Raw genomic sequence first — 21,159 nt, 5'->3', positions numbered from 1 at the left:
TGTAGTCAGGGACCTGAGTACTTATCGAAAATTCCTGGCTTCCTTTCTTTAGAGCATTCAAACTCCAAGAACATGTCTACAAGAAAACATAGGGAAAAACTCAAACATGCAGTGAATCAATAGGAAGTAAGCAAGAAATGGCTGTGAAGTAACTAGGAGATAAGTGGATTAATCTGGCATAAAAGTTGGCAAGTCTTTTTCTGCTTGAGGTTTACCAGCTGATATTTGAACTGAACATGTCTCCTGTGGGGTGTTTAACCTCCTGAAATCCCATTTATCTCAGGGAATAAAATGTTCAGTTGCTTCTAAAGGAAGATCAGTAGTCCAGAAGATTAGCTACAAGCTGCTATGATTCATTAATTTTGGAGCAAAATATGCCAGTTTGATATTTAACTGATCGCTAAACATTATTATTTTTAAATAGTCAAAGTAAACCTCAAAACAAAAGGCTCATTTGAACTGAGAAATCAAAACCTAGGAAATCTCAAAAGGAAACATGGATTTTTTTCATATATTTTTGTTGTTGTATTCAGTGATTTCGTTTTATTCCTGAAGGAAGAATTTGATGAAATGAAAGCAAAATCAAAAAAGTTTGCAATGTCAATGAATCTATGTTTTGAATGTAAACTTTGACCCCATGTTAGAAACTGCCGTAGTAGTAAGAGTTACTAATGCACAAAGAGTTATCACCACAGTTAAGAGCAAGCCTGTCTGACTTGTGTAACTGAGGAGGTTCACGCACACCTGTGGTACATTAAAGCCTGCCACACGTTATGCCCAGAATCATTCCTGCTAAGTGCCTGTCCACCTCCTCCAGTTAACTGGTTGGAGCATGGATAACAACCAGAGATTGCTCTTTTCTTCACCCCTTGCAGGTGGCACAATGCACTAAGGACAAAACCGTTATATTCTTCTGAGTCCAGGGGCAGCAACTACTTTTGCTGAACAGAGGATCTTTTCTTCCTTCCACGCTCATAGGACAATGAAGCTACAAAGCACAATCTGGTTGTCTTTCTGGAAGCAATGCAAGATACAGAGGAAAGAATTTACAATGCTTTTATATTCAGACCTTCTTCATTTTTTTTTCTTCTTAAATTTGCTGAGAAGATCCTAGGAAATTATGTGCTTATGTTAATGTAACATTAAGGTTGATAAATCAAGTTCTCAGATGTCATGAAATGCAGAAGTCAGGCTGTAGGCTCAACCTTTCCTCTGGCTCTTTGCCTGTTTCTTAAAATATAGTCTGTCTTTATGCTCTTATAAATTATTTCTCAGACTACAGAGGAGTCAGTATAACACAAACAGGAATTTTCTACAAAGCTTTATAAATAGTAAATGCATGACAGAAAATGCTGTGCAGCTGGGCTATATAAGGAAAGGAGTCATTTACTCACAAACACTTCCGTATGTTCTTCCTTTCGCTTCAGTTTGGCATGATCATCTCTCTGTCTTGATCATCTCTCTCTGCCATTATTCATGCAGGGAGATTTTGGGTATCACTGGTATTGTGGAGGTGCTGTCCCTCCCAGAAATACTGATATTCATGTGCAAATGAAAGTATTCATATGTAAACACAAGTATTCATTTTTTCCTGCCAAGACTGCTGGCTACTGAAGATAAGCCTTTCTGGCCTCAAAGTTACCTCAAAGAGGTAACGAAGTCTTTAAGGCCTTCTGCTTCCTGGAGAACCCTGACTGAACAGCTATCAGCAGTAGCAGGGCAGAACCCTGTGCAAGGTTGTATTTGTCTAGGATTCCCCGTTACACCCAAAATAAACATCAATTGCTCCATGGCAGCTGTCCTCAAGTGCAGGCAAGGAAGACAATAGTGATCATTTGCCTTACTGCCCCTTCCTTAGGCACCAGTCACCCCACATGACATCTTTCTTCTTCCTTCACTGAGTAAAGCCCTTGCAGATCAGCAGAGGAGGTATGTTATAAATGAGGCTGTTTCATATGCACATGTACAGCAGTTTCATAGAAGGGTGGCACGTAGGGCTCCATCTTCTGCCAGAATCCCAGCCCAGCATTGGCACTGTTTTCCCCATAATGTGCCTCAAGCTGGGAAAAGTACCATGATGGAGAGCAGACTGTGTGGCTGCTCACATGTATGTGCAAAATATCTCTTCCACATGTCTAACAAAAACTGTGTTGAAACATGAAGATTTATTTTTCAAAGCAGGATATTATCTGCTGGATGAATGACAAAGAACCTGGAAGATGACATGTCCCATGATGACAGTCTTATGCAAACAATACTCTCCAGGCTCCTTTAGAAATGTAAGTCTCTTACATGAGGGAGAGAGACTAAAGATTGTGGATATAAGGATAGACTGTCATATATGGACTTTCTGAAGACTGCTTTCGGATTATCATTGTTATATGATTAATTTAAATAAAGTGCTTCAGCAGAGCCACCTACTTTGTCATGTAGGCAACTATTGAGTAAAATTTCCAGGTATGATTATATTTTAGTCATTTTCTTACAGAGTGAAAATCCTTCTGCCTTTAAATTGTGCAGCTCAGAACTTCTGGTATCTACTGGGGGAATGCAGAGCGCATAGAAGCAAAGTATTTTAGTTTCAAAAAATGTAACTGGGAACACCTGAGACACTGTGATTCACCAAGGTAACTGCATCATAAGATTGCCACGAAAACAGCTTTGTAGCACAGCATGTAAGTGGAGATTATATAGAGGACACCAGAGGACAGCAGAGGACGATTCCTCCTTCAGCATTGATCCACTGACACAAAGCCTCATTGGAGATAGGGTGGTCTGCAGTCCTTAACTTCTCTCTCCCTCCATGCCTGTGGCTTCACCCTGGGGCCAAGGAGTCCCATTCCTGCCCTGCACCCAGGTCAGCCCACTCACGGCAGTGATGGACCTTGGTGGGAAACTGGCCTTTGTGTCTGAAACAGTCAGAAAGAAGAAAGAGAGGAGAGGTTTAGATGCTTGTAGCAATCATCAGATCTGTTCTGCGTGCCACCAACCTTTCTCAGATCATTGTCCATGAAGCTGCCAGGAGATAAATAGTATTTGAGCAGGCTGTACTTTTATTTCTCAGTATGTGAAGGAATATAGTCCAAATGATATCCGGGATATACCCCATCTAAATATGAATGCACCATGTTAGAAAAAAAGTCAACTGATCAAGGTTATTACCCTGGATAACATCTACCGAGATTTATCAGGCTCCTAACAGCAATTTTCAGCACACAAGTAAGCACAGTATTATTTCGTCTGTGACTGAGCACTGAAATTTTGATAGCTTTCAGTCAGATACTTATATCTGGACACAAAGAGAAATTTTAGAATTGTACCACTGCAGAGTTGTCCTAGTTTTAAATAAATGATTTCAACTTTAGCCGAAGATGTGATGCATACTGCTTTATAGCAAGTACTTTCTTCATGCACATTTTTGAGTGGTCTCAGATTACTCTTTGTGGGATTATTTTTACATACTGTGCACAAGGCTATGTACTTGCCCCGAGGATATATTCAAGGTGAAAACTTGCTCTAAGTGATATGTTTTGCATTTTGCACCTGTATTGGAGATCTGAGGGAGAAAGACACCTCCAGGTGTTGGGGAGATGCCACAGAGCCAGTTCCAGCATGGTAGAAGGGTTTCCTCCTGGACCAGCCAGGACGAGAGCAAGTGAAGAACTGGTAGACCTTCCTCCACCACCATCAAACACCTGTGAAAGGAATGAAAGCCTGTGCATTGTGAGAGGAAAGGATGTTTCACCACAGAAATGAAGTGTCACAAATTACTTCCTGCTCCTACGGTGTGCAGTGAAGACAAGCTCTTCTCTGAGGCTCAGTGTTTTGGATATTTCCACAGTCTTCATTTGAGGCACTATAAGTGGCATGATTTAGCCTAATGTGAACAACTCCCTGGCAAGCTAATTTTTTGACATATGCCTGTTGGTATATCAAAATGTTATGTTTAAGTTCCCTTCCATTAAATGCCGTTCTTTGCACCTTAAATAATTTTAGACAGTTTCCTTTAATGTTAACTAAAATTAACATTTACATTGTGATATATTGCAAATGACAGCTGTTGGAGCAACTTTTTCCCCCAAGAAACTATATTTGCTACCAGCCAGCTAACCTCAGAATTTTGGGGAATTATTATATAACGTTGTTTCCAATCAAAATAAATGTGTTCAGTTTTCCTATAGGTAGTGGCATTAAATAACAGTTACACAGCTCGATCCTCTTCCCACTAAAATTGATGGCAAAACTCCCACTGACTTCATAGGAGCAGGATTTAGACCATGGTTGATTTACTTTAACATTAACAGAAATTATCGGTTAACCTCTAAAAGTAGGGAAAGTTTGGCCACATAAGCCTCCAAAGACCTAAATATTTAAAACATATCTGTTGCTGCTACTTATACATCATTCTGCGTATTTTCAGTCTCCCCTTCATATTCTTCCATCAGTCGTACAGAAATGTTTCTGAATATAGTGAAAACAACTGCAATAATTAATGCTTATTTTTAGGGGCAATTGCAATCAGCAGGAAGGGGAAGTTTACCTACTCCCCTTTCTCCAGACAAGGAAACCACTCCTTTGAAGGTTAGCTGACAAAGTAAAATCCAGAGAGTGGCTTTTGCATGTTTAACCACACCTATGCACAAACATAAAACTCCCTTATCGTCCCCCCTAGATCCAGAGGTGTCTAAATTACCTGGCCTCTTAAAGAACTCTTATCTTCTTGTGCCAGAAAAAATATTTCCAGCTGTATGATATTTGGTGTGCCATTTTTTTCCAGAGATTGTTGCTGGTTTCAGCTGTGCACTAAGCTTTCCCCGGTCAGGTCTGCCATTCCCCACTCCAGGGAATGAGTGCTGCAAGAAGTCACTTTACACAGAGAAGCCCTGCAATAAGGAAATATGTAAATCCTGACCCACGCTGAGAGGGCGAGGAACTTCTGCATTCAATTCCTCCACACCCTTTTTAAGAAAGAGACTTCCCTCAGGAGAGTGCCTCCAGGTTAATCCTTCCAGGTCTCCACAGCAGCTTGTGGAGGACAGTGTTACTCAACATGAGCACAAAGTTTCAGGAGACTCTAACCTTTAAGATTGCATAAACTACCTCGTTTCTGCAGAAATCCTGAGAGACAATATACCTCCCCAGCATGAGTCCCTCCCTATTTTTTCAGGCTTCAAGGAAAAGGATGGTTATTTGTTGTAGACCCAAACCAATGGTAAAAATCAATATTTCTTGCCTGACTCAGCTGCTCTGCTTCGGGTATTGATCTGCCCTTGTCTTCCCTTTCCTATTCCTGTGCACTGAGGGAGGACAAATAAGCAGGTTCACAGCATTTATTTACGTCAGCTCACCCCACTACCGGTCCCAGGGGCACAACAAGAATTCTTATTTCTTCCCTTTCCTTCGCAGAGGTGAAAATGCAAGTCACAGTCTAGCTTGCCACACTGTGCTCATTGTTTATGAATAAAAGATGTGAATGTAGAAACCTGGGAAATGTTATTGGAAAGGGTACATGGCGCATGAGTCACCTGCAGTCCTGCATGTCACAGTTGCCTCCACCTGTATGACCAGCTGGGGAAGAACCCACAACTTCTCTCCTCATCACAGCCAATATCCGGTCCCCAGTCAGTAGCACAGTTACAAAGGAAGTGCAATTTCTTATCCCACCATGCAGATCCCTTACAGGAATAATGTTAGGAAAAGCATAAGAACAAAAAAAAAAATTCAGATAATCTTTTTTTTACATTCAGATCAAGTTAATAATATTACTTTACTCTTTGTAGAATCTGAATTCTTTGCCACAACTGAGCAAAACTGTAATACATGTTTTTGTCAGAAATCTCTTCTGTATCCAAATTGATATAGAATAATAATAACTCCCTGTAACAGTAGAAGAAACACCTGAGGCAATAAAATACTATGAAAGGATGTTTTCCTCACCAAATTTTATAAAATCTTGAAGGCTTAGTGGATTCCAGTTCTTTTTCAATAGATATTTAGAGAAAATGAGGAAAAGGGCCTTTTTTGTATTTTCAGGTGCAGCTTTTCTTACAATGCTAAGAATCTTTCACAGTACAATTAAATAGAGTTCTCATCCTTAAAAAAATGCAGTGGCTTTGTGACTAAGTAATGTTACTCTTCTGGTCAAAAAAGATTCACCACAGAAATTGTACTCAGTCATGAAAAGCAAAATTAGAGACAAAAAATTATCCCCTTTTAAAAACATTTTGTACTAGTTCTGTTTCCACAGTTATTAGAAGTCAACACAAGGGAAGGAACATAAAATAGACATGAAATAATAACAAAAACAATGTGCGTTTTTAATTACATATTTCATAATAATTCAAAACTCAAACAAAAAAAAAAAAAAGTGAAGTCCTTCTACAGGGGAAAAAAAACCAATCAAAACATTTAAATGGAATACTTTTAGTTTTCTTTAATTTTATAGTCAAAAGCTATCTCTCTTTTATTTACTGTTCCACAGTATCATAATATTAGTGCAAAGTATACCAGGAAACCTACAGCAGGAATTGGTTGTACTATCATAGGATCATTCAGGTTTGCAAAACACCAGTTCCTCATAATACCATGACATGCTTTTAGACATCGCTTCGGATTTACCTTTGTGATCTTAATTTTAAATGGCAAGAGAGAAACCTAACAGCTTTCAAAAATGCCAGCTACTGCTACAGGTTTAGAGACTTGTCATAAAGTTCAAATATAATAACTAACAGGGGGACCGGAATTAACCATGATGATACAGCAGATGCTTCAAAATACATTGTTTTCCTTCAATTTAGGATGCAGAAATTCATCTAGAAAGAAGAGGTGAGGAACCAAGATTTCACACTCATTAATTATTGAAGCATCTTGAATGTTGGTGGAGCTATGTACGTTTAAATTATTGAGTCTTTAGCACTACTTTTTCTTTCTTTACCATGAAAACAACAATTCTATGTTAACTGAGTGTAAAAAGATTCTGTACTCTTCCTGAATCAGAAAATAACCTGAAACAGAGCTCCAAAAGAACTTTTCGCTTAGTCTCAACGTGCAGCGCCTGTGCAATTCACATTTTAACAGTATTTCATTAGACTTCAGTTAATGTTTCTGTGGGTAACGACGAGTTAATGTCCTTATTCATTGTCAAGGTTTAAAGCTGGGCTGGCAGTTAAACCCATGACAGATGCTATTAACACTTCCTGCCCCCCCCCCGCCCTGCCCCGAAGGGGAAGGAAATAAGAAAAGGGAGAGAGACTTATGGGTTGGAAAGTTAAAACAGTTTTAATAAACTATAACAATGAAAAAGAGTATAATAATAATAAAGGAAATACTTAAATATATACAAATATATACAAAACCAAGATCAGGCTCCTCTGATGATGGTCGTGTCAGCACTGACACTGCAGGGCAGGCTACTGGAAGTCCCAGACTGGGCTCAGCGGACAGACACTTCTTTGGATGCCGGCCATAGAAGAATAGAGTGCAACCCTCATGATCCCTCAGCTTTAAATTGAGTATGACATGTATGGGATGGAATACATCGTTGGTCAATTTTGGGTCACCTGTCCTGTTCACTCCTCCCTGGAGGTGCAACCCTTCTATGGCTCCTCACTTGCAGTTAGTGAGGAATTTAGCAGTGACCGTGGTTTCTATAGGAATAAGTCTAAGCAAGAGCCTTTCTGCATACTATTCCTACCGTTACCCTAGTAATAACTATAAACTTCAAGCTCACCAGTCTTAGAAGCAGACACTGTCTGCGAAACATGTAGTTAGTTTCAGAAAGTGCAGTTACTTAGAAGAAACTTATCTGAAAGGAAAAATCACTGAAAAGAAAATTGGTTCTGCTTTAGTCTAAACAAGGACATTCATCAATTTACATTATCTTCTACACTCGCCACCAAAAAAAACAAATTAGAAGTCAACACCTCCATATGTGAAGTGGGATGTGGTAATTGACATCTCCCACCATGGGAGCTCAGTCTTTACTGGGCCTTCTGAGAACTATTTTATCCAAAAAATAATTATTTCTATAAAATTTGTGTAATTGGTATACCACATTCTACTATATAAAAAAAATTAGGAGTGCAGCATTGATCCTAGCTTTTCTACTTTCAAGAAACTCCTGTAAATTTACTCAGGAATTGCAGTAAGATTTTTCCCTGGAAGCCCACATATTTTGGGAGCCACAAACAGCCTGTCGGAAGGTGGTCCACAAAGCATCTTACACAGGACAATTTCACTGTTCCTGGACTTAAAATGCTTCCTAGCCCTTCCCTCCAGCCTGCATTCATTCAGATGAAATTACCAGAATGAGGTCTGACCAAACAGGGAGACTCCCAAAGCCCTACATCAATCAGCTAAGCTCTATGAAGTCAAATGAGCCAGTTTATCCTGGCTGAGGTACTGGCCCCTAATCCCTCTAAAAGAATTCATCTTCACATTTGGTACAATAAAACCCAACAAAGCTGTGAAATTTCCATTTCCAAGTTGGATAGGTCTGGGGAGGTTGGTCATGGATGGAAGCAGCCCTGATCTCAGTGCCAGTGCCAGCAGAGGAAGGAAGAATCCCCTCTGGTGCTGTGGCTGGGCATTATCACATGAAAGGCAGCATGTGATGCCTTGGGAAGTATTAATCTGGAGTGTGGTGTCTCTTCTTTCTTCTGCTAGAGCCAGGCCTCCATGTGTGTAAACAAACATGCAGCTCAGTGCCAGGTATCAGCTAAGCCATCCACCAAATACAAGTTTTCATGTATTTTTTTAGGCAGTGTCTGCAGTGCATTTAAAGGTCATTATGGATTACCTTGACTTGCTATCACCTGGAAAATTCTGTTAACCAGAAGTGCTTAACCTACATGTCACTCCTTGAGCTAACGAGAAACATTAACTTCCATAAAGGTGCCTCTCAGCTCACTTGACAAAAAACTTGACAAAAAACATTAATTCTCCATTAGTCTGTGTTCTTATTTACACCAGGCTGAATTTAAAACCATATGTGTATTTCACATTGTGCCAGTGTAAATGACTATATAGGTGCATAGCAATACAAAGTCTACCCTAAAAACAGGGTTGTTTAGATTATCTATGAGCACTGTTACCCAGGAGACCAGTTTATGCAGTGAGGTTAGAGGAAATGACTGCAAGGGAAGTCTCACCCTGAGCTGTGATCCAACAAACAGATTTAAAAAGTGAAAATTACAGAATAGGTGACTATACATGAGTCTAATTGTGCATACAATTGAACAGACAGAAATGCATATAAATGGACTCAGTATTTCAAACCTCAGGTTAATACACAGGGGATTAACCTCAGATAATCTACTTCCTCTAGGACAGACTGCTAAAGGTTTTTTTTTTAACTTGTTTTCCAGCAAAGCCACCCTTGTACAGCTTGTCACATCAGCACAGTCTCATTGAATAAATTACACGGTGACATACACAGCTGGATCACTGGAGGTACAAGGATGAAAGCATGCTGGAAAGGGAAAGGAAGGAGTAATGGCTGATATAATCCACTACGTGGTTTAAAATCCAAAGGAAAAAGGCAGAAGGTGGAGTGAAAGCAGAAGGTGGTTGTGTTTTCTTGTGCTTGAAAGACAGTATGCAGGTGGTGAGCTGAGAAGAGAGGTTTCTTGGGAGGAGGTGGGCACTGATGGCTAAGCCAGGCCCCTCCATGGGGGTAGGACTGGGTGCAGGGGTGTCTTCTGTGGATCCCCCCACCCACATCCAGCTGTGGGGCAGACAGGGTCATCAGAGGGATGATGGGTGGTAGGCAGTAGCCTGGCAGCAGTCTGGCTGCTGGGGTTTGCCTGCTCTAGGCAAATCACAACTTGTCCAGGACCACACAGGGAGATGGCATCTCACTTTACCACCAATTTGACCTGTTTTGCCCAGATAATTTACTACTTTACCCCTCAGCCCAAGTCCTTCCTCTTCATGTTTCAGCTGAGAGAGTCTGTATTTTCTCACCTCTTTTATACTGATGATTTTGTCATTTTGGGAATATCTCTCTTTGACCTTCTAAGGGCTACTTAAACAGAAGGTAAACAACTAGGAGAGTTGCAACCAGCTCCAAAAAGGAGAAAAGTAATTGTTGTAGGTGACTCCCTGCTAAGGGGAACAGAGGGCCCCATATGCAGGCCAGACCCAAACTCACAGGGAAGTCTGCTGTCTCCCTGGGGCTCGGGGTAAGGGATGTTGCCAGGAGGATTCCTGAACTGGTGAGACCCTCTAACTACTACCCACTATTAGTATTCCAGTTGGGTAGGGATGAGATTGAAGGGAGAAGTCCCAGGGCAATCAAAAGGGACTTCAGGGCCCTGGGGCATTTGGTAAAGGGGGTAGGTGTGCAGGTTATATTCTCCTCAATTCCTTCGGTGTTAGGTGAAATAGGGAAAGAACCATGAAAATACAACAGATTAATATGTGGCTAAGAGACTGGTGCCGTAGGTAGGATTTTGGGTTCTTTGACCACAGGGCGGCTTTCATGGCACTGGGCCTGCTTATGCCGGATGGGGAACAGCTGAGTCAGAAGGGGAAAAGGGTTATGGCCCAGAAGTTGGCAGGGCTGATCAAGAGGTCTTTAAACTAGGTTCAATGGGGGAGGGGGACAAGATCAGGGCAACCACAAATGAACCTAGGGGCGACAGGCCTGCATTGGGGGCAAGGCCGCTAGCCCAGCTGAAGTGCATTTACACCAATGCACGCAGTATGGGCAACAAACAGGAGAGCTAGAAGCACTGTACAGCAGGAAGGTTATGATGTGGTTGCCATCACAGAAACGTGGTGGGATGACTCTTATGACTGGAGTGCTGCTATGGATGGCTATAAGCTCTTTAAGAGGGACAGGCGAAGCAGGAGAGGCAGTGGGGTAGCGTTGTATGTTAGGGAGTTCTTGGACTGTGTCGAAATTGAGGAAGATGATGACGATGACAAGGTTGAATGTCTATGGGTAAAGATCAGGGGGAAGGTCAGCAGGGCGGACATTACGGTGGGAGTCTGTTATAGACCACCCAACCAGGATGAGCAGGCAGACAAGGCGTTTTACAAGCGGCTGTCAGAAGCCGCCCGGTCACTGGCCCTTGTACTCGTGGGCGATTTCAACTTGCCGGATGTCTGCTGGAAATACAACATGGCAGAGAGGAAGCAATCTAGGAGGTTCCTCAAATGTGTGGAGGACAGCTTCCTCATGCAAGTGGTAAATGAGCCCACTAGAGGAGGGGCCCTGCTTGACCTGTTGTTTGTGAACAGAGAAGGACTAGGGGGAGATGTGAGGGTCGGTGGCCGTCTTGGGAATAGTGACCACGAAATGTTAGAGTTTTCAATAGTGGGGGAAGTAAGGAGGGGCAAGAGCAGAACTTCTGCCTTAGATTTCCACAGGGCAGACTTTAGCCTTTTTAAGAGGTTGGTGGACAGAGTCCCTTGGGAGTCAGACCTGAAGGGCAAAGGAGTCCAGGAAGGCTGGACATGCTTCAAAAGGCAATTGCTAAATATTCAGGAGCAGGCTGTCCCGGTGTGTAGGAAGACAAGCTGTCGGGGAAAAAGACCGGCCTGGTTAAACAGGGAACTTAGGCTAGAACATAAGAAAAAAAAGAGAGCCTACTTGCTCTGGAAGAAGGGTCGGGTAACTTGGGAGGTCTATAGGGACGTGGCCAGGTCATGTAGGGAGATTAGAAGGGCCAAAGCTCAATTAGAGCTTGATTTGACTGCTACGGTCAAAGATAACAAAAAAAGTTTCTACAAATACATTAACAGCAAAAGGAGGGTCAAGGAGAGCCTCCACCATTTGCTGAATGAGGAGGGTAGTGTAGTGTCGGGGGATGAGGAAAAGGCAGAGGTGCTCAATGCCTTCTTTGCCTCAGTCTTTAATGTCAAGACTGCTTGTCCTCAGGAGACTTGGCCCCCAGAGCCTGAAGTTAGGGATGGGGGGCTGTGTGAACCTCCCGTAATCCAGGAGGAGACCGTTAGTGACCTGCTGTGCCAGTTGGACACCCACAGGTCTATGGGCCCGGATGGGATTCACCCCAGAGTAATGAAGGAACTGGCAAATGAACTTGCCAAACCACTCTCTATTATCTACCAGCAGTCCTAGTTAACTGGAGAAGTTCCAGCTGACTGGAAATTAGCAAATGTAACGCCCATCTACAAGAAGGGCCGGAAGGATGATCTAGGGAACTGTAGGCCTGTCAGCCTGACCTTGGTGCCAGGCAAGGTGATGGAACAGATCATCCTGAGTGCCATTACACGGCACATGCAGGACAATCGGGGCATCGGGGCCAGCCAACATGGATTCATGAAAGGCAGGTCCTGCTTGACCACCCTGCTCTCCTTCTATGACCAAGTGACCCGCTTAGTAGATGAGGACAGGGCTGTGGATGTAGTCTATCTAGACTTCAGTAAGGCATTCGACACTGTCTCCCACAGCATCCTCCTAGACAAACTGGCTGCCCTGGGCTTGGATGGGTGGACTCTTCGATGGGTTAAAAACTGGCTGGGTGGCCGAGCCCAGAGAGTGGTGGTGAATGGGGCAAAGTCCAACTGGCATCCAGTCACCAGCGGTGTTCCCCAGGGCTCAGTTCTGGGGCCGGTGCTGTTCAATATCTTTATAGATGATCTAGACGTAGGGATTGAGTGCACCCTCAGTAAATTTGCAGATGACACCAAGCTGGGTGGGAGTGTTGATCTGCTGGAGGGTAGGAAGGCCCTACAGAGGGATCTGGACAGGTTAGATAGATGGGCCGAGACCAACGGCATGAGGTTCAACAAGAACAAGTGCTGGGTCTTACACTTGGCCACAACAACCCCATGCAGCGCTACAGGCTGGGGGAAGAGTGGTTAGAAAGCGGCCCGGTGGAAAGAGACCTGGGGGTGCTGACTGACAGCCGGCTAAACATGAGCCAGCAGTGTGCCCAGGTGGCCAAGAAGGCCAATGGCATCCTGGCCTCTATTAGGAATAGTGTAGCCAGCCTGTCTAGGGAAGTGATCGTCACCTCTGTACTCGGCACTTGGTGAGGCCGGCACCTTGAATACTGTGTCCAGTTCTGGGCCACGCACTTCAAGAAAGATGTTGAGGTGTTGGAGCGAGTCCAGAGGAGGGCGACCAAGCTGGTGAAGGGTCTGGAGGGTCTGACCTACGAGGAACAGCTGAGGGAGCTGGGGTTGTTAGCCTGGAGAAGAGGAGGCTCAGAGGTGACCTTATTGCAGTCTACACTACCTGAAGGAGGTTGTAGTGAAGTGGAGTCCGGCCTCTTCTCCCAGGCAACTAGTGATAGGACAAGAGGACAACAGCCTCAAGCTTCACCAGGGAGGTTCAGGGTTGGACATTAGGAAGAATTTCTTCTCCAAAGGGGTCATTAGACATTGGAATGGGCTGCCCAGGGAGATGGTGGAGTCACCATCTCTGGATGTGTTAAGAAAAGACCTGGACATTGGCACTTAGTGCCATGGTCTAGTGACATGGTGGTGTCAGGGTAACGGTTGGACTCGATGATCCCTGAGGTCTCTTCCAACCTGATTGATTCTGTGATTCTATTCTCAGACACCATCTAGAAGTTCTCTAAAGAAAATCTCATTCTCTTTCTTGAATGCTTTCCCTTTGACTTATTTTGCTGTTGTTCGTTTTTACCACTTTTGCCCTCTTTTCTTTTTTTTACTCCGCATAATTACATCAGTATTTCAGCTTGTTTTCTTGTACTTTGATCTCTTGTGCTCATTCCCACACCAAATGTCATTTCCAAGAACCATGAATTTGGAGACCTGACTATCCTATCTTTTTCTTCAGTGTTCAGAGTTGCAAAACTTTTTCTTTGTCTTTTCAACTCTCTTTTCTTTTCACCTGATTTGACTGTTCTTTTCCTCTTATGCTTTCCTTGCCCTAACAATCTCTGATCGTGTCTCTCCTCTGCTCCACATGTCACTTTATTTTTGCATTTGTGCTGAACTAAAACAGGGGATAAAGTCAAAATTGCTCTCCACCTCACCCTTCAAATTATTCTTGACATGCTTTACTTTTGACCCCTTTTCACCCAATTATGCAGTCCTACTCTATGTCTCTTACTGAATCTAGTAATTCTTGTTTTCACAAACTTTGCTTTACCCTTTTTCACCTCCATTCTCTGTCCTTTCTTCAGAAGATTTTGCCTTCATGTATCAGTTACCAAAGCCACTAGTTCTAATATCAACTTTGAACATCTTTGTTCTTGTATAACCTCTTAATATATTTTAATCAATTAGTTGTGATGTGAAAAATCTTTTTCATTGTTATTTAAACACAAATATAATTCAAATAAAAGCATCTTGTGAATTAACTTCTAACAGTTGTATTAGGCATATGGAGTTAAATAACAGATGAAATGCTATTTTGATATATCCTTTCATTTTATAGTGAAAAAGGATGCTTCAGTCATTCAGGTTCTCAGGATTATGAATTGACAATTGACAATGAGGAAAAGAAGGGTCTCTGTTCCACTTTAGGCTTTTTTAAGCAAAACTCTAAAGATTCCCCTGGGATTGTCGGACTTGAGGCGGAATGAAAAGTTAACATTTATTCTACTTGTCCCTAAGCCCCAGCGGAAGTCACAGACTCTTCATATCTGCCCCTATTTCACTTGATTTAATACGTATTCTCAGAGGAACCTGCTGTCTTGAGCCTGGCAGAAAAGGGGATTGTTCCTCCTGCCCAGCCAGCAGCTCTGTAACCTACACTGAGAGCCCGAGTCTGGTGGTGACTCCTGAAATACAGGCTCTTCTCACTCCATCCTAAGAGGCAGTTGAGCATTTTAATCACAACAAAACAATTCAAAGGGGCAATCCCACCTTCGAGTATCCTGCAGCCTAGTTTTTTGGAAAACCCAGGCAAATACATTGTTCCAGATGCTTGTAATAAATCAGACAGGGATCTTCTAAACATTATTCTAGCCTGCCACTCCCTGGGGTTTTTGCTAAGGCAGAAACGCCTGTACTTCACCTAGTCCCTCCCATCCATCCTGCTCTGTTCATCCTCCCTCGTGCCAGGCTAAATCCCACGGGCAAGCCAGGAGCAGAGTGGCACGGCACAGCCCCAGGCAGGGGACAGTTTGGGAACCCCAATCAGGATGGGCTCGCCCACCGAACCTCAGGGTCAGGGCCTCCAGGTATCTACAGGATTGCACAAGGGCTGAAAAAGAGTCTGATGGTGCTTAAGAGTTGTCCTTAGGAACCTAAGTTAGCTTGTAGGTACAGGCATACTGTATGTGGAATATTTCACAAAAACGTCCTGTTTTCCAAGATACTAAAAGGTACTTGACAAAGCATAACTTAAGTAACTTCAACTATGGGATGATATTCACAGCGAGACTCTCAAAGTAGAACATTTCTGGCATGGTCATCAACACTTTTAAATGGGATTTTGAACAATAGTGTTCCCACAAGACAAACCATTTGCTTTCCATTTAATGAGCACCCATTCTCATCCACTAATGCTTCTGACTGTTTTTTTCTGAGCAGTTGTGAACATTCATCTAAAATCTGAGGATGTTGTTGGCTTCAGAAAGCAATGTTTCTGAGGGAAGCATTTTTTTCCTCTGATCTACTTTGCTCAAAAGAAAATAAATGCTGAAAGTATTCTACCACCCTAAGTAAAGCTCTGGTAAATTAACACTGATGCTGACCTTTTCCATCCCATGAAAGTCTAGATTTTCAACCTTGAGGGTTAAAACTTATTTTCAAGATAACGATGCAGGCTGAGAATTTCTGTTGCTGCAGTTTCTCTGAGGTAGCACCCCTGAGAATAATGCACACATTGGAAAAGAGGACAGACAGATTAATTTTCCTTATTTACCAAGTAACACTTTTCTCAGTATTTTGAAAAGTCAAGTAGTTATATGGTTGGGTTTTGCTATTCATTGACTTTGGGATTAAGTGTTCTCTCATATACAGTATTGCTCAGGTTCTTATGGCTTTTGTATAGTCTGTATTGATTTACTGCATATTTAATCAAAATTTCTCATGCCACATGTTTTTGCTGTCTGATAGTCTCAGCAAGGAGTAGACTCATTGCAAACCTACATCTCCTTAGAATGAAGCCCTCCCTTCCACTGGCAATAGTAACGTTATAAAATAACACTGATTAGTCTCTGTCACTGTAAAGCACTTAACCCATTTTTGCCAATCCACCCTCGGTTTCCATGGAAACAGAAGACAGTAACACAGAAGACAGAACTTTTCTTTTTTTTGCTTTTGCTGGATTTCAGCTGCCTTCCAACTTCATTCACAAAGCCCCCCTTCCTCCCCCTTTTTTTCCTTAAACCTATAGATTTTAGAATTTGGGAAGATTCAGTCATCAGTCATTTTGCTGTGACTGGTTTTAAAGAAAATTTGTGGCCAGTAAAATTTGACAGGATGATAGACTTGGATATTAGAGTCCTGGGTTAATTCACAAAGTGGTCTGAAGTCAGTTTCTCAGCGATAAAATGAAGCCTTAGTGAAGCCTGTTGGTGCTGTAATTTAGTAGGAGTAGGACAGATGCAACCTATTACCTAGATTATCGCTTTTATAGTATTAAGATACAAGTGCAGAGATGACTAGAAGCACATACAGTCAAATTATGTCCTTAGAAGGAGGTTTTTGGCCTTTCTGAGAAAATGGAGATACTTCTTTCAAGCCACATGAAATACATGAATATCTCACCCTACTGCATTAAGGACGGTTGAAAGAATATTTTAGCAATTAAATTGCCTTGACTTTAGGTAAGGTTCAGGAAGCATGTGTTAAAATTTTAGAAATGAAATATATCAAATCAGATTAGTTTTCTGTCTGTATAGACAAGTACTTTTAAAGGTCACAAAGGTGAATCAGTCACAAAGCATTATTTAGCTCACATTAATTCTAAAGACAAGCAGTATATTCCAAGAATGATGAAGTTGAGCTTCTTTTCCATACAAAACTTGTCCAAGAATAAAAATGTGATTTTTTGATCCATTTTTTTCTTATCAGTAATTATTTGACAAGAGCTTTTGGGGATAAATTAGACAGCCAAAGTAGCTGATTCAAAACATTTTCTGTTCAAAGGCTGACTGATCATATAAATCACTAACAGAATAGGCTGACATGTTACCCAGACAATGAGACAGGTCTCTCTAAAACAGAGGAGACTGATTAATTCATGGGGTTTTGATTCTTTTCTAATTTGGAAATATATAAGAGAAAAAACAGAACATCAACAGAGCTGGATAAGGAAGCTCAGAAAATCCATTTAAAAATGTTATATTTCCTTCTCCATATTTTTAAAAAGCATTGTGGCCTGCTGAAGCTGAGAAGATTTGTACCTTGCATTATCTGCATTGTGTACTGTATGGGAATGCTCACTGTGGACTAGGGTTTCTCTGTGACAGGTATAGCACCAATGCATGGCTGTTCCTGCCTTGAAAAGCTGATGACTTTGATTTCAGTGAACATCACCTCAGCGCTCAGGTGCTGTGTTTCATTTGTTATTGTTGTAAAGTTGCTTGTTTTCATCCCTGACAGGGGAAAATGAAGCAAAATAGTCAATATACACATGCATTTTTTTACATCTCCAAATAATAATTTATTTTCATATCCATGCATGTTCATCCACAAACAGCACATTGTGACACTCTATCTTCATTTCACCATTCCTAAAGAAAAAAATCATATTAAAATTCTGCTCAGGCTCCCCATGCTCACTGGGAGTGGCTGCTCCAGGCACAGCAGCACAGTCAGCCCAGCATTGCAGCAGTGCCGCAAAGCACTATGCTTCACCATCTGACTTCAAGCAATGGAGACCTACCTGCAAGAGCAGCATAACCTCTCTACAAGTGGTACAGTTTTAAAATACCTCAGGTTTTTCCTTTATTATCATAGGGGAGACTTATAGAAAGCACATCTCCGGACTTCCCAGTCCTATTCCTTCCACCCCAATGCCTTCTTCTGCCTCCCTCTGAGTCCCCTCCAGCCACCCACTAATTTCTGCAGTTCGGAGTGGGTTGTAGTGCTGCCCCAGGTGCCACCATCAGCAACGGAGCAGGAGTCTCACCACCCTAGAAGCAACCCCTGGCTTGGAGCAGCCAGACCTCTTTGGCACCACCAGAGATGCCCCAAGTCCTGGGGCAACCAAGAGCATAACAGTGAGTGCTGTGGCACTGGCCATTTCTCAGGAATCTCAGAAGATCCCCAGCCTCCACAGCAGGTGCCACCAAGGCTTAAGCAGCTTTTGGCATGTATTTACATTGTTAGAAGCATCACTTTGTTAGCACAGTCATTCTCACCACTGACAGGGTGCTGCTTCGCACATCCTTGTCCCTAACTGCTTTAGCCACACTGCAACCACGTGTCAGAAGTGAAATAATTGGATTTTCTGATGAACAAAATGAAATTCAACCCCCAAATTTATGTATATGGAGAACAACTATCTGACAAGATAATCAATGCCCAATCACCATGGACTTTTTACTGGGACCACCAATTAACTTCACAGAGATGAATGAGCAACAAAGATATGACTTTTTCCATCTGTCACTGTGGGACCCATTTCAGCTAACAAGATAGCAGTGAAACCTTTTTCCCAATCCTCTCAGCTGTCTAGACCCACAAACTTGATTTTAGCCAGAATAAAGACCTCATCAAATATATTTATTTTCTTCCACAACAGCTAAGCATAACAGTTGGCTCAGCTGAAATGAGCCCAGAGTTTCACATTGTTGCTTTCATAAAGGGAACTATCCCTGGTCCATTTCTTTCTTTTCACAATTCTTGTTTTACAAGAAGAAGGATGCCTTTAGAAAGTAATACCATGGGATCTTTACAAAAGGTGTTGTACAGTAGTTTTGTAGAGTATAATTTGGGGAATAGATTCTTATGGTCCTTCCCCACAAGTAACACAAAAGCAATTTGCAGAAATACAAGTCTAAAGAGGATCTTGAGAGATTACTTCATCCGTCTTTGCACCAGGACAAAGTGGGATTGTGTGGAGCTACTCAGTGAAAGGTAGTAAATATGGCACAATGATGTCCTTCAGAACAAAAATTGCTATACAGAAGTAAATATTACATTGCCATACATTTTTAAGAGTTTCAGTGAAAGTTTTTATCTTAATAGTAGCAAAAACTTGATATATTAAAATTTGTACTGTTTGGGGTAGGTTATATTTTTATTTAGCTAACTCTTAATTCCAATGAAAATAAAGCAACAGGACATGGTAACAAATAATATGCAGAATGTAAATTGAAAAGGAAGGCTGCAGTGACTGACTGAAAATGTAATATTTGATATAATTCCTTCATTTTATTTGTATATTGTGATATAAACATTCTTTTTGTTCATATTTTGTCATCTGCTACTTAGATTTGAAAGAGATGAGTAGAGCAACTTAAAATTAAAATGAATGCTAAAGTTTAAATTTTAATGCCACTATAATTTTTAGATAATAATAAATCATTGATTTAAAAAAGTCTTATCTTATTTTCTGTGGATTTTTATTTTTTAAACCAAGATATCTTACCTGATGAGAATTCAGCATTCTGATTCCTTTTCTTCAATATTCTTGTTTAAAGTACTTTACAACAGGAATGTGGATAAATCTCAGATGGCTCAAAACTTATCCTACAAGGTTTTTAACAGAGGGATTTCAGTACTGAGTGTTATGAGAACAGCCTGCTGAAAACTCATGCCAAGTTATAAACAATCCTTCCCAGAGGATATAATTTTTCCATCACAATTCCCTTGTGATTTTCAGAAGTCAGTATGTGCTCGAAATTTTGGGTCTGTGAATGACTTTGTGTGTCTATTCTGGCTTGTTGGCTCCATTTTTCTTACTCCCCTAACCTTCCTGGGTAAACTGTGTGAAAGGTAATTCAGACTGGCAGCTCTCTATTACTCCACCCAATACATTTCTCCAGCACCAGTGCCCTGTCCTCACTCATACTCTACATGAAAATTTTAATGATTAGGCTTGCCTCCATGATTTGAATTTAGAAAGGAGTCAATGGGCTTCCAGAAAGTAGGACATCTACCTGCACAGAGAGGGGTTCAACACTAGTGCTCTCCAAGGATGCCTGACAGCTACAAGTAACTTTAATTAGTGAGAGGAAACTGAAAAAAAAAAAAAAAAAGACATCAGGACGGGCATCTGGTGCAGCTTCCTGATCACTACCTCTTCAAAATGTAACTCACAGGCAAAAACTGTAAACTGAGTAGTAATCCTCCTGTGTCCTGATGGATCATGCACTGTGAAGAACACAACATTTTGATGATTTTCCTCCATATGTAAACAAACTCCATCTACTGTTCCTGTTCATGCTTAAAATAAAAAGGTACTTAGCGGTTCATAAGCCAGAAAACTTGTCCATTAGTTCCTTTACTGCTATAATAATGCTGTCTTATGTAGTATGAAATTATTTCTACAAGAGTCCAACTACAATTACAGAAAAACAGTGTACGTGTAGTGACAGCAAGCAACTATCAGAAGAGTAGGATGAAGGTTGAAGGGTTTTTGCACTGAGTGTGGCATCAGCCAGCTTGGAAGAAGGAAGTGTCTGAAGCGTTAACATACCACAGGGCATTGATTTCTGTGTGAAGTAGGGCAATTCTGAGTTGTTCTGTCTCTGAGTTCCCTCCACTAAAGGTTGTTATACCTTTATTTCCTGGACTGCATGTCATGTTATTTTATTTCTGTCTCCACATAGTATTTAGAGACCTGTGACCAAATAATCACCTTAGCCTAAGCTAGTATTTTTATTAATTAATTAGGCACACACTTAAAAAAAAAATTAGGCATACTTAATTACACCCAACTTGTCTTACTTCCTATGGTGGAGCAGCAGCAGAAGATCCACAGCATCCAGACTGTTCCCTGTCACATTGAAAGTCTGGTGAATAATATGAAAAAGCTCGTAAATGAGAATTACTGTGTCATGCTCCAGATTGCTGCTCTTTGGTTTGTCATTTTTTACGCATCCCAAGAGAAAAAGCATGATAACACATAAGGCAAAGTATTCCTCTTGGGAAAAAACTCATAAACAATTATGATCTTAAAAAATACAGAGGAAATCATTGGCAGCTTTTTAGAAGCTGCATTTTTAAATGTTTCAGTAGTGCTCTTGGAGTTTCCTCCAAGCATTCTTTTCTTTTTTTAGGTCTTCCAGTCTGGAATTTATTAATGGCCCACAATAA

The sequence above is a fragment of the Nyctibius grandis genome, chromosome 1 (assembly GCF_013368605.1).
Source record: "Nyctibius grandis isolate bNycGra1 chromosome 1, bNycGra1.pri, whole genome shotgun sequence".
Classification (NCBI taxonomy): domain Eukaryota; kingdom Metazoa; phylum Chordata; class Aves; order Nyctibiiformes; family Nyctibiidae; genus Nyctibius; species Nyctibius grandis.
This window is presented reverse-complemented; position numbering follows the sequence as displayed.